Source organism: Leptodactylus fuscus, chromosome 8, assembly GCF_031893055.1.
Source record: "Leptodactylus fuscus isolate aLepFus1 chromosome 8, aLepFus1.hap2, whole genome shotgun sequence".
NCBI classification, from domain to species: domain Eukaryota; kingdom Metazoa; phylum Chordata; class Amphibia; order Anura; family Leptodactylidae; genus Leptodactylus; species Leptodactylus fuscus.
This window is the reverse complement of record NC_134272.1, coordinates 23,264,449-23,292,324: the sequence shown is the minus strand read 5'-3', so window position 1 is coordinate 23,292,324 and position 27,876 is coordinate 23,264,449.

Genomic DNA, 27,876 nt, shown 5'->3' with positions numbered 1-27,876 from the left:
AATAAATAGTTAATATCCCAACGCCATTATGTCCCTAGTAAATCAGTCCCACTAGAAAACTATACAGAGACCTTCAATAATTATCATAAGGGAGGATCAATAGAGAAGGTAGTCCGTGTGCAACCAGAATATGGATACAACCTATCAATGGTGGCTACCAAAGATCACTTCCTCATCCATCTCTACACCCCCAAATAGGGAAAGCAGAAGTCTGTATCTCATAACTAATATATGGCGGTGGTTCGCTTCCTATAATCCTATCAGCTGGAGATCTGTCTCTAGTGAGAGTGAGTAGGAGTAAGAGGCTAAGCACATCCAGTGCATAAATGAGGGATGATATACATTCACAAAGTAGGTCGGTGATTCCCTCTACCAAGCGCACAGCCTTCAAATACTATCCTGTTAAAGTGCTGATATACCTCTATAGATTTTTAAAACCGCAGTTTCCGGGACCTTGATGGTAGCTCCCGATATTTAGTGAGACCGATGCCGTTGTCTGCAATAGGTCAGGTTTATATAGACCAAGGTCCGGTCCCGCCCACAAACCACGCCCCTCTCTCCGGTCACCAATCACAACATACCAATGCCCACAACACCACGGAGGAGGCGTGCCTGGGCCAGCACTTCATCATACGGCACAATCGCTTAGCTAGCCCAAGGGAGAGGAGATATCGCTTAGCTATGGTAAGTAACATAGGCGAATCAAAGGTAACAATGTTCAAGTCTCTTATTCCATAGGTTCAGTGTATCATCCAAGAGGAAACTGCCACCTTGTTGCTATCATTAATAAACTGACTCACAACGCCCCAGGTTGATAATCGTGTAAAAATACTTTTCCGCTGAACAACTTTATGGTCTAAGTATAAACAGCTATAATATCGGCCGTATACAGATTCAGAACCAGCCACCATAATAAGCTGGATATATAAACGACTATGTAATCGACCATATAAAGGTTAAGAACCGGCCTCCATACTAAGCTGGATATATTAACCCAAAGTGTACCTTAATGCTGTACATAATAGGCAGCATCATAGTCGATATATACTCTAATACATATATACACTATTTACTAAACATTTGACATGATCATGACCAGTATTTCCTGAGCAACATTCTTCCTGCGAAAACAACAGGGATGTCACAAGAATGTGCTGAGATGTGGTGAACATGACAGTTCTAAGTTGACCATTGATACATTCACTTTGATATAAACTTATATTTATTTCTTAAATTAAAGAAATGAATAAGCGTTGGTTCACACTTCGGTAACTGCTTTTAAGTGGATATGGTTTCCAGTCTCCCCCTTGTGGCCTTGAAGTATAAGAAACAGTTACACATCTCAATTGCTTATGCCATTCTTCAAAAAACATTCGCAGTCTTTTCCTCAGTTTAATAATTTGTCTCAGGAAGAGTATCATATACAGAATAAGGGCTCGTTCACATCTGCATCGTCGGTCCTTATTGCAGGTTTCCGTTTCCTGCATAAAACAAAGCAGGAGACGGAAGCCTGCAGGAGACTTTCTCACCCATTCATTTGAATGGGTGAGAAAGCTGTCCGGCCGTGCGCGGCAGTGAGCGTTTTGCGCTATCCGCCGCGAAACCGGGTTTTATAATCCGGACACAGAGTCGGACATGCAGTACTCTGTGTCCGGATAAAAAAAATCCTGTTTCGCAGCGGAGAGCGCAAAACGCTCACCGCCGCGCACGGCCGGACCCGGTCTGTGGTTTCCGTCTTCTGGCATGCAGAAGACGGAAACCACAGAACGGAGACCCCAGACGCAGCTGTGAACCCAGCGTAAGGGGGCATTCACACGGAGTAAACTGGCACTGATACTGCCACGATAACTCGCGCCAGAATCAGCGCTGATAAAAAGACTCCCATTGACTTCAATGGGTTACATTTAACGCGTGGGAGACATTAAAATCAATGGGAGGTTTTTTTTTATCAGCGCTGATTCTGCCATGAGTTATTATGGCAGAATCAGCACCACTTTACTCCGTGTGAATGCACCCTAACTAGAACAGGAAAGGTGTGCCTTCTCAAGAGTCCCTTTATCCCAAATTCTAACCCCGAATTTGTGGTTCCAATCTAAAAATACCCATAAAATAATTTATTTGCGGTGGAATTAGCTTTCTTAATATTATTACCAATATGAATTAAGTGAGTATTTTTCTGTCACAGTTATGTCAATGCCCGAGCAACTGTGGTACTGAATGCTGCTGCAGCACTATGGAAATGAGGTAAGTAAGCTGTTCCCAGTGCTGCAATGGCTGACTAGGCCCTGCCTGAGGGTGTTGGTCAGCTGAACCTGAGCTAAGCTCGGCCCTGACAACTACTGGCTCTCTAAACGCGAAGACCTAACAGACAGGTAGGATGAGAGCTGAAAGAGGCTAGGGACTGGGAAACTAGAGGCAGTCACCCCTAATGAAAGAATAGGTGAAGCTGAAAACAGTAACAACTAGGATGGGACGTGCTGGAGAACTAACAGGCACAGCACAATCATAAACACACAACAGGAATTGAGGAGAGGAAGAGTGGAGTAGTGAGGAAAGGGTATCACAGGACAGGGGTAAAATAAACCTGAAACCCAAAACAGAAACTCACTAATACTAAACAGTGACAGAGAGCAAGAAATGCAGGACAAGGGTTAAGTGGAAATGTTGAGGGTAAAACAGACTCTCACCAAGAACAAAACTCACACCACTTCCAATTCAGCTCCTGAAACTGTACAACTCCCACTAACCTCTCTTACTAAACTGGGCCAAGAATCCTAGCTGGTAACCACGAAAACTGGCAAGGACTGAAGCCAGCCGTCAGCCTTTTACAGACCCCAAAAAGACCTGATAGGTAGATGACAATTACACACACCTGAGACTCACATCTACCGAGACGCAAGGCAAGCTCGAGTAGACACGGTGACAGATACCCAACCACTAACTCAACTGCTCAGTGGCAAAGCAAATGACCAGAGAGTCTCAGGATACTGGCTCAGATCACCAGAAAATACACAGCCATTTTATAAAACAAGTCAGATCCTGACACTTTTCTAAGGACTCGCCTGCAAAAAACGGCTCCCATTGACTTCAATAGGAGCCACTCGTTCTTTTTCCCCGCTAGCTAGTAGGGAAAAAAGAAGCGAGATGCCCTATCTTGCCGCAGATTCCACAGCTCGAGACAATGAATGGGTCTAAACAGGAGCGGAAGGCCATGATGGAATGCCGATGCTGCATCAGCATTCTATCGCGGCTAGCTGCGCGGAATGTTTACACAGCGGAAAAGGTTTCCGCGATCTTTTCCTCCATGTGAATATACCCTAAGAATCTTTCTAAATGTATAGATAGTGGGTCTATATGAATATTAATAGTAAGGATATAGTCCTTAGCTATTGCTTTACAATGGTATTAGGGTACAGTTTTCCCAATGGTTGCGATCTCATGTGGAGTGAAGCAAAAGTTTGAACGTATGAAAGAAGACCAAGGGCTGGGCCCACAAGTTCAGCAGGTACACGAGGCCACACAGACACACACAGCACTTTCATTCCCAGGACAAAGTTTACTGAATAAATCAATGAAGAGAGATCTGGGAAAATATGCAACAAGGTATAAACAGAGAAGAAATACAAAATAATATAGATCAAAGTATTACAGCAAACTAACACTATACTCCTAGTTCCCCCAGTTACTTAACAGGTGACAGAAACAAGTCCTTTAACAACACAGTTTTCCTGGATCGGTCGCTCGTTGGCGTGCACCCTAAATATTGCACAATACTATTTGTAATTAGAGATGAGCGAACAGTAAAATGTTTGATATTCGATATTCGTTTCGAATAGCCACTCAATATTTGACTATTCGAACGAATATCAAACCCCATTATAGTCTATGGGAGAAAATGCTTCGCTACAGGGGATCCCACCATTCGACTCAGGAGAGTCACCAAGTCCACTATCACACCCCAGGAAATGATGCCAACACCCTGGAAAGCAACTGGGACAGCAGAGGAAGCATATCTGAGGGCATCAAGTACCTTTATTGTGTCGGGATCCCTGTCAGCTTGCGTTATGCCAGAGCTGACTTTTTCCCATAGGAATGCATTGACCAGCGTTGATTGGTCAGTGTACTGCATTCAGCCAATCAACGCTGGTTCTGCCTGAGGAGGCGGAGTCTAAAATCAGTACACAGAAGTTTCCATTCTGGTCCGATTTTGGACTCCGTCTCCTCCGGCAGAACCAACGTTGATTGGCCGAATGCTGTACACTGGCCAATCAACGCTGGTCAATGCATTCCTATGGCGAGATGAAGCAGAGCTAGCCGTGCAGTTAGCTTGGCTACTCCGGACACCGGAGTAGCCGTGCGGTTAGCTCGGCTACTCCGGACACCTGAGATAAAGCAGAGCTCAGCTCTGCTACACCCAACCATCCCTCCATCTACTCCTCCTGTCACACATACAACTGTGCACTACTGCCAACCATCCCTCCAGCTTCTCCTGTCACACACTCAGCTATGCTACATCTCTACACTCTGTTGAAGAGATGTAGTACAGCTGAGTGTACGCTGAGCTACGTATGTTACACCAGAGATGTGTGTGACAGGAGGAGTACATGGAGGGATGGTTGGGTGTAGTGCAGAGCTGCTACACCAGAGATGTAGCAGAGCTGGCCAATGTTAGCAGAGCTGAGTGTGTTAGTCTGCTGCATCGGACTGCTACATAACTGCCAGCTCTCCTACATCTACAACTCCTACACACTCAGCTGAACTACATCGGGCCATGCCTTCAGCTTAACTAGCCTGAATGAATTTCTGGGTCTCCCACTTAGCTTTAGGGGATAGACCCTTAAAAATTGGATTCAGCTGATATAGCCTGAATGAATTTCTGGGTCTCCCACCTAGGTTTTGGGGTTATACACCGTGAAAAACTGAAAAGAGCTGACATAGCCTGACTGAATTTCTGTCTCTCCCACCTAGGTTTTGGGGTTACACACCGTGAACAACTGGATTGAGCGTGCATAGCCTGACTGAATTTCGGTGTCTCCCACCTAGGTTTTTGGGGTACACACCCTGGATATCTGGATTGAGCGTACATAGCCTGACTGAATTTCGGTGTCTCCCACCTAGGTCTTGGGGGTACATAACCTGGATATCTGGATTGAGCAGACACAGCCTGACCTAATTGCTCTGTATCCCTGTTTTGGGGTTACACAGCCTGAAAAGCTGGATTGCACGTATATAGCAAGAAGTAACTGCTGTGAATCGGGCTATTTTGTGTGCAGACACCCCTAATAAAAGCTGGTTGGAACGTATATAGCAAGAACTCTATACTCCTCTTCCTTTAGTATATAGCTCTGAAAAGAGCTGTTGTTTTTTTTTCATCTTGTTTTTTTTCGTTTTTTCCCTGCCTATCTGAAGCTAATGCCTACCTAGCCCTCAGCAGATGTCTTTCTATATCTATCTCTCACCGCGAAATGACACGAATATGCCGGCAGCCGTTCTTATGAATGGGAGGTCACATGTTTTCGGCAGCCAATGGGTTTTTACCAATTTTTTTCACTGCCTCCGTTGTCGTAGTTCCTGTCCCACCTCCCCTGCACAGTTATTGGTGCAAAAAACGTGCCCGGGAAGATGGGAGGGGATACGAATTTTTACTGTGTTTGCCTCGTGGTATTCGATTGGAATCGAATACCTCGAACGGCCTGATAGTCGATCGAATATCTATTCTATCGAACGGTGTTCGCTCATGTCTACTCAGTTCCTGTTCCCTGCTAAGTGATGATGCAGATGACTATCTCCAGTGCGAGGCATCAAAACTGCAATCCCAGCACAGGCTTGTAGGAGTCCAAAATGTTCCAGTAATTACCTGTAATCAGACTCTGCAACCTAGAACAATAGTTTTTTTTGTTTTCTAATAATTTTTATTAAGTAATTATTTAGATTTTAATACAACAATCATACATTAATGAACAAGCAGGAATTAAATTACATTAATTCTCAAATAAGTTGATAATAGGAGGGAGACATAAGACAAGAGACAAAAAGGAAAGGGAACAACAACAACTTAGAAAATATAGATCAAATAACCCCAGTGTTGTTCTCGAGAGACCTCAATAAGTATGATAGTAATAATGGAGGAATAACTACAGTACCATATAGTATTGTATATGGCAAAGGACAAATTTCCCAATACTATTGTTCGTTCATAGATATGAGTAGTGTCAATAAGAGTTGTTCACGCTTTGGCTCAGCGTGCAGATGTAGCTGCACATGTGGATGTAGACTATATAGGGACCATTAAAAGTCTGGAGATTGCAAAGGGCTGTGGACATTGGATTATCCCCTCTGGCTCAGGAATACCTGTAGTAGAAGATACTTTTCTGGAATGGATTGGTTGACAAGAGACTAGCTTGCCCAAGTCTTACAAGGAACTACAAAGGACTCTTGTACACAGCAGCAAACCAGCACAGGTCGACCTAGGGACAGTGGTTAGCATTTTTGGCTTGGCTTGACCTTTGGATACGACTTCTTTATAAAACACCTCAGCAGGAGAAGACTTGGCAGATGAACAACGCAGTGGAGGTGCAGAGTAGCAAGTAAGATCAGAACTGAAGTCTGAGGGGCTCATCTCCTGAGGGGAGACATGATGAGGTGATCTTGTCCTGTCTTAGCACAGGCCACAACTCACTACTGAAGGAACCACACACTCTCCCTAGGAGGGAGGGGGCAAATCTAGCAGGTTCTAGAAACTTCCGAGGCAGATGCCATTCACTGGTATGTGACAAACTTATGGCACGTACTATTACAAGCAAGGAATAAACATATATTTATGAAGACAGTTCAATGTGCCATTTTGGTCATTAGGTGGCAGCAACACAATAAACCTAAAGTGAGCTAATGTTGTGTAATGTAAAGCCAATATGGGAAGAATATGTAAATCTGCCTTCCATGATGTAATTAGGAAGACAGTTGCTGCCTCAGTATTGCAAACCAATAGAGGGCGCTCACTGGAATGTGCAAGCCTGTCTTAAGACAGGATTCCAGTGAAATAACCCAATAATGGCTGCTCCCTTTAGCCTTATGCCCGACCTTCCAAGAGGCCTTTGTTTCGCAATGACGCTGGGATTATTACCAGGTATAGTCTCTCAATCGAGGACAGCTGTTTCGATCTGGTTGGATCTCTTCAGCCCGATGTAGAGAGGACTATAACCTGGTAGAGGTGAGAGGCTTAGACAGGGTTCGGGGAATATTGTCACTCCTTAGGGAGAGACCACCATATAGGTGTGTGGATTTGCAATTGGTTTGCAATACTGAGGCAGCAACTGTCTTCCTAATTACATCATGGAAGGCAGATTTACATATTCTTCCCATAGTTCCTTGCAAAGTGGAGTGCTAAAGGCTTAACAAGTCTCCACACACCTATACCGTAAAGCCAATATGAAGCCATTGCACACTATTATTTAGTAGAGATGAGCGAACACCATTTGATCGAATACATATTCGATCGAATATCAGGCCATTCGATGTATTCGGTCCCAATCGAATACCATACTGCAAACACAGTAAAAATTTGTATCCCTTCCCACCTTCCCTGTTGCTTTTTTTGCACCAATAACTGTACAGGGGAGGTGGGACAGAAACTACGACAACGTAGGAATTGAAAAAAAATGGAAAAACCCATTGGCTGCCGAAAACGTGACCTCTGATTCATAAGAATAGTGTCGGCCATCTTCGTCTCATTTTCGTTTTGGAGTGATAGGGAGAGCTTGTTCTCAGTGTGAGAAACAGATTGTAGTGTTTTCCTGCCTATGCAGGAAAAAACAGCTCTTTTCAGAGCTACACTGCAGGAACACTGTATACATACAGTGAAACTGCAAATCATGCAGCAGGGTAGCAGCAGGGGACGTGGGCGAGGAGGTGGACGTGGACATGGATATCCAGCTGTGTATCCAGTCCACAGTCCAGGTACTGGAGAGGGGCTGCCAGCAGTGCCCCTTGACAGTATGAGCAGGGGACGTGGGCTAGGACATGGAAGTGGATATCCAGCTGTGTATCCAGTCCACAGTCCAGGTACTGGAGAGGGGCTGCAAGCAGTGCCCCTCGACAGTAGCAGCAGGGGACATGGGCGAGGACGTGGATATCCAGCTGGGTATCCAGTCCACAGTCCACGTACTGGAGAGCGGCTGCCAGCACCCAATTCACTCATCCTCCTCCTCCTCCTCCTACAACCCCAGCCCCTTCACCATTATGTAGTTGTTAAAAAACTTTAATTTTTTTAATTTTAATTAATTTTTCATGGATACCCCCCAAGGGCCTGCAAATAAATTTTTTAGGGCTCCAGCCCAAGGGCCTGCAAAATAATTTTTTAGGGCTCACCCCCAAGGGCTTGAAATCTAATTTTTTAGGGGTCACCCCAAGGGACAAAAAATAATACACTGCTGCTGCATGGCTCTAGTCACCCGAAGGGCCAAAAAATAAAACACTGTTGCTACAAGGCTCTAGACTAGTCACCCCAAGGGCCAAAAAATAAAACACTGCTGGTCCATAGCTCAACTCACCTGCTTAAGGGCCTCTAACATAATTTGGAAGGGCTCATGTTAAGGGCTATAAAAGTGAATTCTTACCACATCTCACACACACACATACACAATGACAGTTCAGGGTGGGTACTGTTGGATTTCCCATTGCCTATTCCATCTGTGATTGTCATGGGCAACGTGATTTAAAGGGGTGCTTGTTAATGTTTGTTGAGCTTAAATTTGGGTTTCTTTCCATCCATTTGGGGAGGAATAAAGGTTTCCAGGTATTTTCCCACTTTGATAGAGGTTTTTTTGGAGTGTGGAAAGTGTGTAGTTGATAGGCTGTGATGTTGGGGTAAAACAGTGACTTGGGCTTGTTAGATGCCCCCAGACATGCTTCCCCTCCTGTCCCAGTTGCATTCCTGGGTGTTGGCATCATTTCCTGGGGTGTCATAGTGGACTTGGGGACCCTCCTGAGTCGAATGGTGGGTTCCCCTGAAATAGCCAAATAAATTTGTTGCTAGATTAATTATTAATGATAATATAACAACTTCAACTAGGGCATCTAATTATCTATAGATATATTCTTTTATTCTCTCTGCTATGTTGCTACATTTAACAGCTGTTAATTGGGTTCTAATCACTGTCCAGCACAACCCCTTGTAAAAGATATTCCTGACTGGGATCTTAATAATATTTGACTTTTATTGATATTTACGAGTCAAAACGACGAGCCAAGCTTGAGCATGCGCAGTGCTGTCAATGTGAGGGCGCAGTGTGAATCATAAAGAGGGCGCCACTTGCTTGGTCAGCCTTGTTTACCTGACATGCTGATACATGGACACAGTCCCTTCAGAGAGGTGATCTTATCTCCTTGAAGGTAAACAACTCCCTTGAATTACTAATGCAATGTAATCTTCAGAGACTCTATTTAATCACTGCTATCTACTTAGCTATTCTGGCACTGATGGATATAGTATTGATGGTAAATACATGCTGACACCTACCTGAAGCCTGCATTATTATGTGATTAAATGCACTTTTCTGGAATGCATTATATATGGCAACAGTTTTACACCAGTACAGTTGAAACCTATGACAGGGCAGAGAGCTGTGTGCTCTGGCCCTGGGAGCTGTAGGCGCAATGTGATGAAGTCACTCATACTGCACCTGCAGCTCCCTGAACAGTCCAAGAGAATAGACAGCACAGAGCAACAGGCGAGCGAGAAGAGGTGAGTATCAGTGTTTTATTATGTTAAACTGGAGGAAGATGAAGGGGGGACATTAAACTGGAGGCAGATGAAGGGGGGCATTAATCTGAAGGCAACTGGAGGAAGACATTAATCTGGCGACAATTTGAGGAGGAAATTATGTCTACCACTAGTTGCCCCCAGTTTATTGTCCCCATTCCCCATGGTTTAATGTCACCCTCTAGTTTCAATTGGACGGGAACACTATAATGTGACCCAGACCATAGAAAGTTTCTGCATTTGTGGTCGTACCCATGGCAACCGATCAAGATAAAAGACTGTCACCACTAAGAAAGTTAGAGAAAATCTTTAAAACTCTTCAGAATTTTTAATTACTTATATTTGCAAGAATGTTTAACTTTTAATTATCTACAAATATAGATATGATTATGTACATGGGACTACCCCTTTAAGGGTTAAGAGGGAACTATTGTGTATAAGGGGAAAACTTGTATTTTTAAGAGGTCTAATATTCATTTACATACCGCCCAAAAGATTGAAAGAGGGACAGAAACGCTATGCAAATTTAGCTCCACCAACTTCTACATTGACTCCACCCACTCCCATCCATTTTCCTATGTGCCCCCACACAGTATAATCCTCCTATAGTCACCTCAACATATGCCTCCACATTAAGCGCCAAAATTCCACACCAATTTCCTCACCAATTTCCTCCATGTGAATGGACCCATAGGCAGGTGATTGAGATCATTTTAAGCTATACGAATAACCATTCCGGGAAATTAAGCAAAAATACACGTCACTTCTGGGAAGGACAAATAATGTGGGTCTGTATAATCATCTTTAGGTTCCATGGTCTGGTCACATTGTATGAAAATGATAACATCTAGTTTCCTAAATAAGAAGGCTGCTGGCTATTAGTGTCCAGTCTATCAGTATCATCCAAACAGAACAAAAGGTCTATATATGGATGAGAAAGCACTTTGCAATGTTAGGGCCCCTTCACACGGAGGATACTCTGGCTGATTCGGAACGTGTAAACGTTCTGAATCAGCAGCTTTAAAGCAGGTCACATTGCTTTCTATGGGAGCCGGCATACGCGTGCTCCCCATAGAAATGAATGGGAAAAAGCAGCCAGAGTATCCTCCGTGTGAAGGGGCCCTTACACAATCTGACGATGTTACATAATCTGACAGAATGGATTCAGAGACTTCCTTCGGTTCAAAAGATACAGACCTTTGTCATATAAGAATAGAAGTACACATATAAGAAAAGAGAATTACTGTAACAGTTATAAACAGGGACTAATATTTAAAAGGGAGAACTATAAGGTAGTACTATTATTTATAAAGGGGGACTGTTACTGATAATGGGGACTATTATTTATAAGGGGGACAATCACTGATAAGGGGCACTATTTATAAACAAGGATTATTATTTATAAGCAGGGATTATTATAAACCTTTTAAATAATGGTCCCTGATTATAAATAATGACCGCCGTAGGGCTAGTTCACACGGGGGAGGTGGGGCCGATTTTGGCACTGAGAGTGACGTGGGGAGCCAAGTCACTCTCGGGTCAAAACCCGCCTGCCACGACTGTCGCGGCTTCCCCCTCCGGAGTCGGCTCAAATGAATGGGCCGACCCTGGAGGTTGCTGTCGCCAGGCGGACACCGCGGCTCAACGAGCCGCAGAATCCACCTGAAAAAAAGGGCAGCCCGCTTCTTTTTTCCGCTAGTGGCAACATGCCGCTAGCGGAAAAAAGAACGCTAGCGGTCTCCATAGACCACCATTGTGAGGGGCGGATTATGACGTGGATTACGCGCCATAATCCACCCCCTCTGTGCCCGTGTGAATGACCGTTATCTGTGAACATGAACTATTATTTATAAGGGGGGACTACTATTTATAAGTGCAGGGGCATGGCCATTAACATTGAATAGGGCCAGTAATAAGGAATTATACTATATGGGGGCCATTTTAATTTGGGTAGGTCAGGTATGTTTAAGTGGTGGTGAGGGGAACCCACTTAGGAAACCTTTGCACTGATGTAAATCTTTGGGTTTAGGAAACAAAAATACAATCCCGTCTACTGCAGGGTCATTGGTTCCCCCACATGATACTGCTATCCAAAGAATTGAGAGCAATATTGGAGACACTCCAAAAGTCTCAGAACCTTCTTGCCAATCAAATAAGAGACAGCTCCCTGCTTCATCCTTGCATGCAATTAGAGCAGCCCGTCAGGACAGCATGTACATGCTGTCCAACGGGGCCCCCACTACCTTAAGGCTCGGTGTGAGTGCACCATTGTCTCTATAGTTAAAGCAGCTCTGGTCACTACCACACCCATATCACAGGATCTAAATTGATGTTATATTGTTTTATTAATGAGGATTTAACCATGCAACAATGATTTTGCTACTGAGAGAAAAACATGTGACTTACATTAAAATGTGCACTCCGACTCCAAACATGAATTCAGAATTTGCCTGACACGTCTAGATTTTAAGTTATGCATGCAAAGCCTATTCAGTTATAATATTAATGCAACATTTATTGGAAATATTCCAATGGACCTACCCAGGCCTGTCTGGCACCAAAACTTCACACTTTCATCATCGACACACCAAGTTAGCTGCATACTATGTAATGAAAAGCGATGTCTGTTTCTGTACTGATGTAAATGGTCTTATGATGGAGTTAGATGGTAGACATGTTCCACTGCGCCACGCTGAGATGTGCTTGCTGCACAAAGTGAGCATGAAGAAAAACATTGCAGCCGGTTGAACGCTGTGTGCGGTGCTTCGTGTGCACAGGAAAGCTGCTGCTGTAATACCGCATGTTGTATCCATTGTTGCTGCTGCTGTGTAATAAGCTGGGAGAGTGGACTCCCCATTGCATACGATGCTTAGTGTATGCACAGCGGGCATCTCCCAGCTCATCCTACAGCAGCAGGAACAGTGGATACAATGTATCGCAGCGGCGCCAGCCGGCTGCAATGTTTATCTTCATACAATCTTTGCGCAGAAAGATTATTGTTATTGGGGGATGTCTTACTTCCAGGGGTCCTTTATATTAGGCAATTCAAGAAAACCTTTGCTATGTCTTACTTTCAGGGCATGACTTATTTTCGGGGAAACAGTATATATATACAGTCCTATGAAAAAGTTTGGGCACCCCTATTAATCTTAATCATTTTTTGTTCTAAATATTTTGGTGTTTGCAACAGCCATTTCAGTTTGATATATCTAATAACTGATGGACACAGTAATATTTCAGGATTGAAATGAGGTTTATTGTACTAACAGAAAATGTGCAATATGCATTAAACCAAAATTTGACCGGTGCAAAAGTATGGGCACCCTTATCATTTTATTGATTTGAATTCCCCTAACTACTTTTTACTGACTTACTGAAGCACAAAATTGGTTTTGTAACCTCAGTGAGCTTTGAACTTCATAGCCAGATGTATCCAATCATAAGAAAAGGTATTTAAGGTGGCCAATTGCAAGTTGATCTCCTATTTGAATCTCCTCTGAAGAGTGGCATCATGGGCTACTCAAAACAACTCTCAAATGATCTGAAAACAAAGATTGTTCAACATAGTTGTTCAGGGGAAGGATACAAAAAGTTGTCTCAGAGATTTAACCTGTCAGTTTCCACTGTGAGGAACATAGTAAGGAAATGGAAGACCACAGGGACAGTTCTTGTTAAGCCCAGAAGTGGCAGGCCAAGAAAAATATCAGAAAGGCAGAGAAGAAGAATGGTGAGAACAGTCAAGGACAATCCACAGACCACCTCCAAAGAGCTGCAGCATCATCTTGCTGCAGATGGTGTCACTGTGCATCGGTCAACTATACAGCGCACTTTGCACAAATAGAAGCTGTATGGGAGAGTGATGAGAAAGAAGCCGTTTCTGCACGTACGCCACAAATAGAGTTGCCTGAGGTATGAAAAAGCACATTTGGACAAGGCAGCTTCATTTTGGAAACAAAAATTGAGTTGTTTGGTTATAAAAAAAAGGCGTTATGCATGGCGTCCAAAAAGAAACAGCATTCCAAGAAAAACACATGCTACCCACTGTAAAATTTGGTGGAGGTTCCATCATGCTTTGGGGCTGTGTGGCCAATGCCGGCATCGGGAATCTTGTTAAAGTTGAGAGTCGCATGGATTCCACTCAGTATCAGCAGATTCTTGAGAATAATGTTCAAGAATCAGTGACGAAGTTGAAGTTACGCCGGGGATGGATATTTCAGCAAGACAATGATCCAAAACACAGCTCCAAATCCTCAGGCATTCATGCAGAGGAACAATTACAATGTTCTGGAATGGCCATCCCAGTCCCCAGACCTGAATATCATTGAACATCTGTGGGATGATTTGAAGCGGGCTGTCCATGCTCGGCGACCATCTAACTTAACTGAACTTGAATTGTTTGTCCAAAATACCTTTATCCAGGATCCAGGAACTGATTAAAAGCTACAGGAAGCGACTAGAGGCTGTTATCTTTGCAAAAGGAGGATCTACTAAATATTAATGTCACTTTTCTGTTGAGGTGCCCATACTTTTGCACCGGTCAAATTTTGGTTTAATGCATATTGCGCATTTTCTGTTAGTACAATAAACCTCATTTCAATCCTGAAATATTACTGTGTCCATCAGTTATTAGATATATCAAACTGAAATGGCTGTTGCAAATACCAAAATATTTAGAACTAAAAATGATTAAGATTAATAGGGGTGCCCAAACTTTTTCATAGGACTGTATATATATATATATATATATATATATATATATATACACACACACACATATCCTTCAAATGTACCATAGGAATAAAAACAAAATAATCCATGAAAAAAACAACAAAATTTATCGACGGCATAATGTATACAAACAATAAATACATATAGAATGAGGTGCAATGAGGTGGAAGAAATAACCAAAGAATACATTTAATAATATTATTATACCAAGAAGTAGACAACCAATGAGTGAAAGAAACTAATCAAGGAATGATAACCATATGCAATTGAAAGAAAAGAAAACATGCAAAAGTAAGACAAAAAAATATAATCCATACACAAAAATAAAATTGTATCAAACCCACCTCCAAAATGTATGCAAATACTGGAAACCATGACATCCACTCTTTAGCCAACACACACATTTTTAATCAAGTTTTATGCTATATAACATATTTTTAAGGATTTTGGTGCCTTTTCTTTTAAATGTTTCATGTTATATAAAATTCCTAAAAATATTGTAATTCATACACTTAGTCAAATAATAATCTATTTTCTGTAGTTTTCATAGCAGCAGTCACCTCACTTATTATCACAGTGATTGTGGAGTATATGGTTCCACTCACCATGTCAGTCACAGCAGAATGATGATGAAAGTGACACTGTGACTTTAAGCCAATGTTTAGCAACTTTACTGCATTTCTACTTCTCAGTCACTTCCACAATAGTTAAATATGTCTATCTCTATAGTGACCTTTCAATTGTATCATTTCCCACTTCCTCACTGACCCCTAGTAACATGCCTTTTTTCTGAGAAGAGACAGCAATCTAAGCGCTGACGCTGAACTTTCATGAATTTGATGAGAACAATCAATATTTGAGCTAAAACTTGGAGAAAGACATTGATGTTTTTGGTTGATGATTATGTATTACCCTAAGTTCACACTAGCATTGCATTTCTGTTTATCGGGTCCGTCAATGGCACGAACATTGGAGAGACGAACTTCTAATACAGTGGTTAAACATGGAGCCATGCAGACCCCAATGACTTTAAAGGGGTCCTTCAGGTATGTGTCATTTTTAAACTGAAACTGGCAGAAGAAAAAGTCCTGTAAGAAGGATTTTTGGCGGACATTGCAACCTAATCTCCAATGGAGATTCCAGCTCTGATGTAAACGTAGTAAGTGATGCCAGCAAAGGAGGAGGGTGGCAGTTATAACACACTGAGCTGAAATGACAAAAACTTCAATAGATAAATCTCCTCCTAGGGGAAGCTTGAGTGATAGTGGTGTTGGCAGACAACATACTTAAAGGGGTTGTCCCATCACAAGGATCCTATCTATACTGCTTGTTAATGTGGATTTAAGACTTTTCCTAAATACACTGCTTCAGCAAAACTGCTTTGTTTGTCCACTATCTTACTTTATTCAATTCATTGTTGACACAGCCCTTGACTTATCTGCTCAAAAGTCAAGTGATGTATCTGCTGCTCTCAGGGGGGAGGGAGGAGGGGCTAAGTGCACGGGAGCGAGCCTGTGTTTCTAGCTATTCCTGTGTCTGCACCACGTGACCTAGCTTCCTGCACTTAGATAGGGGAGAGGAGCTGCTTTCATTTCTGAACTCGTCTTCTGTACTCCCAGTTATTAGGCTAGCTAATTCAATTGTGTTCATTATGGCAGAGACAGGCAGTCTCTGTATGTAACACAGAATGGAGTTGCTCCTGCCTGTACTTTATAGTCCAATATTGTGCATATAGTGTTTAAGGACCTTTGATGACATCACAGGCCCTTCAGCCTCCCCATAGGATCACGCTATGCGGCGGGCAGAGCTACATGCTAATTTGGGGGTGGAGCTAAACAGAAGGTTGCATGTGAAACCCCGCCCACCAAATGATGCAAAAAAACCAGGAAGAAAGAAGATTTTTCAGCAGTGAAGACTGGTGAGTATGTGACGTGGGAATACCCCCTTGAAAGTGTTTATGGTGTAGGCATTACAGATGGGTGATTCGACAAAAATATTCCAAATTGATCGGTTTTTAACTAAACAAACAATTTAGACACTGTCTCGGATGAGCTAAAATGTCCACATGGTAAATTATTACAGAGTATAATAATTTAGAGCTTTGTGATGCCCAGTCGCAGGCCTCAATGGTGACTCTTGGCGCATGACTTCGGGTTTGAACTGCACCGAACCGGGAGTCACTTTGTCCAAGTACAGGAAGAAATGAGACTTCTTGGGTTGTCCATCTTTAGTAGGCTCCTCATGTGGAAATTTTTCTCTACATTTCAATATGATAAATCTATGACCATATACAAGATTTGCAGACAGAAAACAAGCTGTGATCATCCAGACTCAATGTAGGAGCTACAGCTCTCAGATTAGATATATTGGCATCACAAGCTCATTTAGGAAAAATGAATTGGGGCGTGGGTATGACAAGCAATGTGACAGAAGCAAGACAGTGCTCCTACTAGCCATGGTCATTCTTGTATTTCAGGCACATCTACAATTAGCACCTGGACAACTTGCTGGTGGTGCAGTTGGTGGCATTCCAATTATTAGGTTCCCCTCTCTTTAGGCAACTAATGGTGCACACTCAGCCTTGGTGTAATAAATTTGGTGGGGTGATAACTTGTAAAAAAAAAAAAGCTTGAAGTTGGTGTTATGCATGGTCCGGAAAATGTCTGGGCATTAGAGCCATTCTTATTTGGCTACGCCTTCCCTTCTGGATTTGCAGTAACAGAATGGTCTGCCTCTTCACCACTTGATGTACAACTCATTGGAATTTTGCGTGGTATATCTGCGACCACCCCGGGAGAACCGTACAGGAAGCTGGACTGTCACGGTGACCTTATAGGCACCAGAACTCCCTGGAGAGCTGTACAAGGTAATAGGTAGAGTCAGATGTGATGCCAGTTGGAGCAATGAGACACACGCAGGTTCCAGGACTGAGATGGTTGGTGTCAGTGCTCCCCTCCAACTAGGAGCTTGTGCCCAGGGCTTAGCTGCAATGTCCAGGCCAGGATCAGTAGAAGTATTTACTTCTTTATTGTAACAGGTACCTGCTGGTTCACTTGTTCTGTAGCAGTGAGCTGTGGCACATTGGCTTTTAGCTAGCTGAAACCTTCTCTGCTTTTCAAATCTCCAGTGCCGCCTCTATCTGCGCTTGGAACGTCCTCTCCCTGCGTCTTCTTCCGGCGCTGGCTTCAAACTTTTAAGCATGCGCAGTTGGCTCTGCCGTTGGGTCTCAGGCAGAGCCAACTGCGCATGTTTGCAGCTATTTTCTTGTGGCCACTTACCCCAGATTACTGTGTAAGCAGCCACAAGAAAATGGCCGCTTACACCAGTTTACTGTGTAAGCGGCCACAGGAAATTTGCCCATGCTTCCTGGGTGATGTCAGGGAGTGTGGGGACTGTTTTAAGGGAGATGTCAGTGGTGTAACTAAAGTGTTGTGGGCCCCGGTCACAGTTTTCCCCAGGGCCACCAACTCCCTCTCTACAGCGAATTCTTGACTTGAAAGGATTACAACTATAAAACCCATAACAGCTATTATCAAGAATAAGATGAGTGACCAGCACAGAGCCCAGCATATAAACAATCCAGGGACCTGTGTTCTCTGGGAAACATCTGATCTGTGGCGGTCCTAACAGTCAGACCCCTGACAATGCAAATTTAATGGCCTATATTAATGCTAGACCATACATTTTTAAAAGGTGGATAACCTTGTGGCTTTCCAGTTCTTTTGGATTGATGATCTGTCTTCCAGATAGGTGATCAATAAGAGATCAGTCTGGGTCCAGCACCTGGGACCCCTGCTGATCAGCTGTTTGAAGGGACCGCTTTGAGTTTACTAAGACTGTGACACACTATTTACATTGCACAGTATCTGTTTCATAGAGGCCGTGCAATGTAATTACAGCCTGTAGTAACATTGCGCAGCTGCTAGAAAACAGATCTTATGCCAAGTATTGTGAAAGGGTCATGTTCGCACGAGCAACAAAGTCTCTTCAAGCAGCAGATCATCAGGGATCCCGGGTGTTGGACCCCCACTAATCTCTTATTGATGACCTATCCTGAAGATGTGTCATCAATAGCAGCTAATAGGAATAACCTGTTAGAGCAGACCTGGGCAAAGCATTGCCCCCGGGCCATATCCGGCCCTCTGACTGATTCAGACCGGCCCGCACAGCTTGTCTAGGGAGGCGTGTCTAGGGGCGTGTCTTAGTGCCGGCAGGACAGTGCTACAAGATGGAGACGTGTGGTGTGTGTCATAAGGTACTGAGGGGGGAATGTGAGATGCAGGGTGGAGCGCGTGTCTGTCTGAGCGCGTGTCTGAGGGGCAGTGTGGAAGGTGTGAGAAAAGGGTGAATGTGAAGGGTGTGGCTGAAAAGTGGAAAGTGATATAGAGGGAAGTATGTGAAACACAGTGTGTGAATTGTTACATAGAAAAAGGTAACACCTGATATGGAATGCATCAGAATAAAATATGTTGAATAAAAACTTAAAAGATACTGCCCATAAGAAGTGTTGTGATAAATTACACATAACAATGTAAAGTGAAACATTTCAACAACGATAATACAATATATACAGTCTAATAATATAAAAATGGTACATCATATATCCAATCAACAACAAAGCTGTGCGTGTATTATGTGACATAAGTCAATCTAAACCCCAATCAAGGAGTTGAAAAGTGAAATATTTTATTAATGAATGACGGAATAAAGATAAAGATAAAAAAATGAAAAAAATAAAAAAAATAAACATGGAAAATTGATAGGAGCGGTCTGGGAATTCTGCCAACATCCGGACAAAAAGTTTCATACTCTGTACAACTTTTTTTGTACATTTATCTGTGTGTTACTCGCATCATCTATTTTGTATAACTTTTTAATGTGATACTATTAATGTTTGTATATTCTTATTACGAGTTTTGGTCTATTTTTGAGCTCACTATTTTGAGTGTCTGTATACCTATTTCTTTGTTTTGTCTATTAGTTTGTGGTATAGACACGATTTTGGATGTAGGACCCTACTTTGGGAACATACTATGTGTCTCAAAACTATATTTAGTTTTTCCCTCTTATGTGCTAGGTTTGTTTTTACCCTACGGTTTAATGTCTGCTTCCAGCTTCCCAATTTTAATGTCCCCCTCTAGTTGCCCCCAGTTTCATGTCCCACTCCAGCTGTCAATTTATTGCCGCCCTCCAACTACCCCCACTGTTTAATGTCCCCCTCCAGCTGTCCCAGCTTCATGTCCCCTCTAGTTTCCACCAGTTTAAACTGGGGCACCAGGAGAGGGACTTAATACTGTGGGGCAGTTGGAAGGGAACATTATAATGTGGGGACATATAATGTACGGGTGACTGTAGGAGGATTATACTTTGTGGGGGCACATGGAAAGATGATTTGGAATGGGCGGAGTCAACATAGAAGTGGGTGGGGCTAAATTTGCAGTGGCGCGGCCCTCTAGCATAGTTTCAATTTCTTATGCGGCCCCATGGGAAAATTAATTGCCCACCCCTGTGTTAGAGGGTTTATTCACTGGGGCTTCCTTCGATTGTTGTTCTACTTCATGACAACAGTCGAGGGAAAGCCATGACTTCTTGTACCTCCATGTCACTTTTGCCCTCAGTTTGGCTGGCTGGATGTTTGGTGATGGCCATGTTCTCACGGCATGTGCCAATTACTAGAGATGAGCGAACAGTGTTCTATCGAACACATGTTCGATCGGATATCAGGGTGTTCGCCATGTTCGAATCGAATCGAACACCACGTGGTAAAGTGCGCCAAAATTCGATTCCCCTCCCACCTTCCCTGGCGCCTTTTTTGCACCAATAACAGCGCAGGGGAGGTGGGACAGGAACTACGACACTGGGGGCATTGAAAAAAATTGGAAAAAGTCATTGGCTGCCGAAATCAGGTGACCTCCATTTTAGACGAATAGTGGATTTCAAATCCGGGTCATATGAGAATGTGAACTTTGTGACTATGAGACAGGGATAGCTGTACAGGCAGGGATAGCTAGGGATAACCTTTATTTAGGGGGGAATGTTATTAAAAATAACTTTTTGGGGCTCTATCGGGTGTGTAATTGTGATTTTTGTGAGATAAACTTTTTCCCATAGGGATGCATTGGCCAGCGCTGATTGGCCGAATTCCGTACTCTGGCCAATCAGTGCTGGCCAATGCATTCTATTAGCTTGATGAAGCAGAGTGTGCACAAGGGTTCAAGCGCACCCTCGGCTCTGATGTAGCAGAGCTGAGGCTGCACAAGGGTTCAAGCGCACCCTCGGCTCTGATGTAGGAGAGCCGAGGGTGCACTTGAACCCTTGTGCACCCTCAGCTCTGCTACATCAGAGCCGAGGGTGCGCTTGAACCCTTGTGCACACTCTGCTTCATCAAGCTAATAGAATGCATTGGCCAGCGCTGATTGGCCAATGTATTCTATTAGCCTTATGAAGTAGAGCTGAATGTGTGTGCTAAGCACACACATTCAGCTCTACTTCATCGGGCTAATAGAATGCATTGGCCAGCGCTGATTGGCCAGAGTACGGAACTCGACCAATCAGCGCTGGCTCTGCTGGAGGAGGCGGAGTCTAAGATCGCTCCACACCAGTCTCCATTCAGGTCCGACCTTAGACTCCGCCTCCTCCGGCAGAGCCAGCGCTGATTGGCCGAAGGCTGGCCAATGCATTCCTATGCGAATGCAGAGACTTAGCAGTGCTGAGTCAGTTTTGCTCAACTACACATCTGATGCACACTCGGCACTGCTACATCAGATGTAGCAATCTGATGTAGCAGAGCCGAGGGTGCACTAGAACCCCTGTGCAAACTCAGTTCACGCTAATAGAATGCATTGGCCAGCGCTGATTGGCCAATGCATTCTATTAGCCCGATGAAGTAGAGCTGAATGTGTGTGCTAAGCACACACATTCAGCACTGCTTCATCACGCCAATACAATGCATTAGCCAGTGCTGATTGGCCAGAGTACGGAATTCGGCCAATCAGCGCTGGCTCTGCTGGAGGAGGCGGAGTCTAAGGTCGGACCTGAATGGAGACTGGTGTGGAGCGATCTTAGACTCCGCCTCCTCCAGCAGAGCCAGCGCTGATTGGTCGAGTTCCGTACTCTGGCCAATCAGCGCTGGCCAATGCATTCTATTAGCCCGATGAAGTAGAGCTGAATGTGTGTGCTTAGCACACACATTCAGCTCTACTTCATCAGGCTAATAGAATACATTGGCCAATCAGCGCTGGCCAATGCATTCTATTAGCTTGATGAAGCAGAGTGTGCACAAGGGTTCAAGCGCACCCTCGGCTCTGATGTAGCAGAGCCGAGGCTGCACAAGGGTTCAAGTGCACCCTCGGCTCTCCTACATCAGAGCCGAGGGTGCGCTTGAACCCTTGTGCAGCCTCGGCTCTGCTACATCAGAGCCGAGGGTGCGCTTGAACCCTTGTGCACACTCTGCTTCATCAAGCTAATAGAATGCATTGGCCAGCACTGATTGGCCAGAGTACGGAATTCGGCCAATCAGCGCTGGCCAATGCATTCTATTAGCCCGATGAAGTAGAGCTGAATGTGTGTGCTAAGCACACACATTCAGCACTGCTTCATCACGCCAATACAATGCATTAGCCAGTGCTGATTGGCCAGAGTACGGAATTCGGCCAATCAGCGCTGGCTCTGCTGGAGGAGGCGGAGTCTAAGATCGCTCCACACCAGTCTCCATTCAGGTCCGACCTTAGACTCCGCCTCCTCCAGCAGAGCCAGCGCTGATTGGCCGAATTCCGTACTCTGGCCAATCAGCACTGGCTAATGCATTGTATTGGCTTGATGAAGCAGTGCTGAATGTGTGTGCTTAGCACACACATTCAGCTCTACTTCATCGGGCTAATAGAATGCATTGGCCAGCGCTGATTGGCCGAATTCCGTACTCTGGCCAATCAGCACTGGCTAATGCATTGTATTGGCTTGATGAAGCAGTGCTGAATGTGTGTGCTTAGCACACACATTCAGCTCTACTTCATCGGGCTAATAGAATGCATTGGCCAATCAGCGCTGGCCAATGCATTCTATTAGCGTGAACTGAGTTTGCACAGGGGTTCTAGTGCACCCTCGGCTCTGCTACATCAGATTGCTACATCTGATGTAGCAGTGCCGAGTGTGCATCAGATGTGTAGTTGAGCAAAACTGACTCAGCACTGCTAAGTCTGCATTCGCATAGGAATGCATTGGCCAGCCTTCGGCCAATCAGCGCTGGCTCTGCCGGAGGAGGCGGAGTCTAAGGTCGGACCTGAATGGAGACTGGTGTGGAGCGACCTTAGACTCCGCCTCCTCCAGCAGAGCCAGCGCTGATTGGCCGAATTCCGTACTCTGGCCAATCAGCACTGGCTAATGCATTCTATTAGCGTGAACTGAGTTTGCACAGGGGTTCTAGTGCACCCTCGGCTCTGCTACATCAGATTGCTACATCTGATGTAGCAGTGCCGAGTGTGCATCAGATGTGTAGTTGAGCAAAACTGACTCAGCACTGCTAAGTCTGCATTCGCATAGGAATGCATTGGCCAGCCTTCGGCCAATCAGCGCTGGCTCTGCCGGAGGAGGCGGAGTCTAAGGTCGGACCTGAATGGAGACTGGTGTGGAGCTATCTTAGACTCCGCCTCCTCCAGCAGAGCCAGCGCTGATTGGTCGAGTTCCGTACTCTGGCCAATCAGCACTGGCCAATGCATTTCTATGGGGAAAAGTTAGCTTGCGAAAATCGCAAACTGACAGGGATTTCCATGAAATAAAGTGACTTTTATGCCCCCAGACATGCTTCCCCTGCTGTCCCAGTGTCATTCCAGGGTGTTGGTATCATTTCCTGGGGTGTCATAGTGGACTTGGTGACCCTCCAGACACGAATTTGGGTTTCCCCCTTAACGAGTTTATGTTCCCCATAGACTATAATGGGGTTCGAAACCCATTCGAACACTCGAACAGTGAGCGGCTGTTCGAATCGAATTTCGAACCTCGAACATTTTAGTGTTCGCTCATCTCTACCAATTACTCATGTGAACTTGGAGGAAATATGAGTATGTGCTCTTGCAACTGTTCTCCACCTGAAGCTTATCTGTCCCTCATTAGACTTCTTTAAAAGGTTCTATCAACCATTGGAGACACCAACCCCTGATGAAGGCGTAGTTGAAACGCACAGCAGGAGTGGTGCCAAGGCTCACTTTGGCACATCACCTGCTCAGTACATGGGCACTGTATGTTCTTTGAATGTTCCCTGCAGGTATTTTCTAATTAGATTTTGTTGTTTAACTGCTGAAATAGCTTTTTTAGTCTGGCTGGATAGTCAAGATACATATTACTAATTGGCATTTGCTGTGGGACATATCTATAGCTCTGATCTGCAGAATTACAAATTTACATCGCTTTAGCTATAATTTTCTGGTCATTGTGAAATAATTGCACTTACTATAGAACAACACTCATCTTGGCATATATATGTATATGAAGACTTCCATGATTTATTTCTGCAGTTTATGGGTGTAGATGTTTAACCCTTTAATGTCCGAGACAACTTTTGTTTTTGTATATCGTTTTTTTTCCTCCCCTCCAAAAGCCAAAATGTATTTTTTATTCTTGGGGTCCACCGTCACGTGATGGCTTATTGTTTGCAGGACAAATTTTACATTGTAATGGCACCATTCAATATGGGAAGCTGGAAATAATTAAATATTTAAAAAATTCAGAATGAGGTTGAATTGGAAAAAAAACACATTTGCGTCAGTTTCTTATAGGTTTAATTTTTATGGCATTCACTATGTGGTAAAAATGTTATCTGTATTCTGCAAGTCAGTACGATCACGGCGATACCAAATTTATATAGTATCTGTAATGTTTTGATACTTTCTAAAAAATGAAAAACTCTTTCCCTAAATCACGTATAAAAGTCAATAAACTAAAGTAAATGCGTTATAATGCCCAAACTATTAAAATATTTTTTCAACATGGTAAACGACATAGCCACAAAAAAAGGAAAAAACTAAATAGCAAAATTGCGTGTTTTTCAACTCTTTGCCTCCTATAAAAATTTGAATAAAAAGCGATCAAACCATCAGATCTTTCCCTAAATGGTTTCAGTAAAAACACCGCCTTGTCCCGCATAAAAGATACCTTACCCACCTCCATACATGTAAAGATGAAAAAGTTGCAGATGTCACAATATTGGGATACAATTTTTTTTTCTATTTTGTAAAGTTTTTCATCCAAACATTATAAATTTTATATAAAACTGGTATCGCTGTGTGCATACTGACCTGCAGAATACAGGTAACATGTTTTTACCACACAGTGAATGTTGTAAAAATTATATTCATATGAAATTGACACAAATGTATTTTTTTTTTCGAATTGCACCTCATTCTGAATTTTTTTCCATTGCACAGCAATTTGAATGGTGCCATTACGAAGTCCCGCAAACAATAAGCCATCACGTGACTCTGTGAGCTGAAACATTTAAAAAGGTATGGCTCTTGGGATGGGGGAGTAAAAAATGGATAAGCAAAAATAAAAATTGGCTGTGTACTTAAGGGGTTAAACTGAGGACAGATGAAGGAAGGACACTAAACTGGGGGAGATGAAGAGGAACATAAAACTAGGGGGCAGCTGAAGGAGGCATTCAAGTTGATTGTGTTTCTAATTGTTTCTTACTTGAGTGGGACTTGGCAGTTAGCCATTTCCCTAATCTGTTATTTTTGGTTTATTTATCATATACTCCTTTATGTAAAAATTAGAGATGAGCGAACAGTAAAATGTTTGAGGTTCGATATACGTTTCGAGTAGCCCCACAATATTCGACTACTCGAATCGAATATCGAATCCTATTATAGTCTATGGGGGGAAAATGCTCGTTTCAGGGGTAGGCAACATTCGATCAAATAGAACTTACCAAGTCCACGAGTGAGGGTCGGGCTGGATTCTCCGAGAAGTCTTTTCCATGCAGCGTCCCCGCGGCGTCTTCCGTCTCTGAATTCACTCTGCCAGGCACCGGGGCTGGGCAGAGCCGACTGCGCATGTCTGCACTAAAAGAAAATGGCCGCTTACAGTCAAAGCGGCCATTTTCTTGTAGCGTGGGCATGCGCAGTCGGCTCTGCCCAGGCCCGATGCCTGGCAGAGTGAACTCAGAGCCAGAAGACGCCGCGGGGAAGCTGCACGGAGAAGACTTCTAAAGGTAGGAGAAGAACCAGCGTTGATTGGCCGACTGTATAGCATTCGGCCAATCAACGCTGGTTCTGCATTGAATTTTTCCATTCGAATAGCGAGTAGTATTCGATCGAGCACGAGTATTTCGAATACCGTAGTATTCAATCGAATACCTACTCGATCGAATACTTCTCGCTCATCTCTAGTAAAAATCTTTCAATAAAAATTACAGTAAAAAAAAAAATGGAATTCCATATCTCTTATTTACAAGAAACTAGATCACACAGATCAAATTCATCTAAACGTTCCTCTCAGTCATATGGATCATTGTTCTCAAGAAGCCCAGTCCTGAGTGACAGAATACTAGAGGCCCACATAAATGCAGAGCAATCCAAAGTGAGACATTCCTACATTGAAAAAGAAGCTCTTGCAAGAGCAGAAGCAGAGACTCGGATAAAGATTCTTGAAACAGAGATGGAAGAGGAAATTGCATTGACTAAAATGAGACTACTTGAGCAGGCATTGAGCCAAGGTCTTAATCCCGTCTGCTCGCTGCCATAGGAGATAGACGATCCAGTTGACTGCACCAGTGACTATGTGCTGAAGCAGCTGACTGCGCTATCCCCTGTTTCCAGTAGTATCCAATCCAACAACGCTGAAACCTCCAAGTTAGCTCTACCTATGGTGCCATCGGCACCCACAGCACCCGAGCAAACTAAGAACCGCCACCTGGATATGCCTTCTTAAGGACAATTATTACAGCAAGATTGAATTCAGGTGTTTCCTGACCTACCTTCACAGCTCAAGCAGCAATCGTCAGAAGCTATAAAGGCTAAACCAGGGGTCCTCAAACTGCGGCCCGTGAGCCACATGCGGCCCGCCAAGCACTTCTGTCTGTCCCTGTCGACAATGCCGGCAGGCGTGCATTTATAATGAAGCTCCTGGGGAGCTCGGGCCAGGCCATGGAGCGCACTTCACTTTACCTATTGGAGGGCACCGCTCCCGATGTCTGTGCGACCTGCTCTGCCTCCGGCCCACTGTTTAAAAAGTTTGAGGACCCCTGGTCTAAACCATGGCTCAACTCTGCAGCATCATTCCACCCAGCAGCATCTCATCCTTTCAGACTTTTAGAGCAGCATGAGCGTCAGAAAGACTAACCTACCTGCAGTACCCACATATAAACAGTGCACTACCTCCTCAGGAGACAAGTCTTTCAACTGTGAATGTCCCATTTATAAAATAAAAAACCAAAGTCACTGAACAAATGCAGAGGGTTTAGATACAAAACCATACAGGAGCACAAAAAAGTCCTCACCAAGCTCAGGGTATGTTTCAGATGATGCACTTCATTGGAGCATATGGCCAGGAAAGACACCAACAGGACTGCATCAATACCACTACTACCAAGACTATTACAGCATTGTATTATCACTTGTCTCTGTTCTTGGGTCAATCAAACCCACGATGGTTCGTATAATTGAGTCTATGTTTGAATCCATAAATCTAAGCTCTTGCTGGTCCGGTCTGCTCCACTACTTGGATACGAAGGTAGGAAAGTCACACGGCCACTATCAGTGGAGACAGAACACAGCTTTGACCAGGGGGTCAAAGCGTCCAGGGGGTTAATGCCTGCAATGAGTCCGGGCATCAATCATGGGCATTGGTACTGGATCTTTGTTGTATAAAACAGCAGAGATCTGATGGCTATGATCGCCACTCAGCTCCCAAGTGGCTGCCATATTTAAATACCCGACATCCGCCATACTAATACAGTGGCTTTGGGAAGGGGTTAACAAAGATCTTTCACTGTCTGTTAAAACCCATTCCACAAGAGCTGTTGCAGTATCCTGGGCTCAGAAATCAACAGCATCTCTTAACCCTTTCCCGACATCCGCCGTAATAGTACGGCGGATGTCGGGTGTTTAACTATGGCGGCCGCCCAGGAGTTGGGCAGACGCCATAGCCGCCGGGTGTCTACTGTGTTACATAGTAGACAGCCAGCGGTAATGCCTCTGATCGATCCTGGACCAATTGGAGGCATTAACCCCGCCGGCGCCGTGTAAAGGCTCCCGGCTTGTCTGCAGTGATTTCCCTTTGCAGGCTGGTCTATGCAGCCTGCAAAAGAAATGATGATTTTTTTTGCAATGCATTAGCATTGTAATGCATTGCATTAGTGATCAGACCCCCTTGGGTTCAAGACCCCTAGGGGGTCT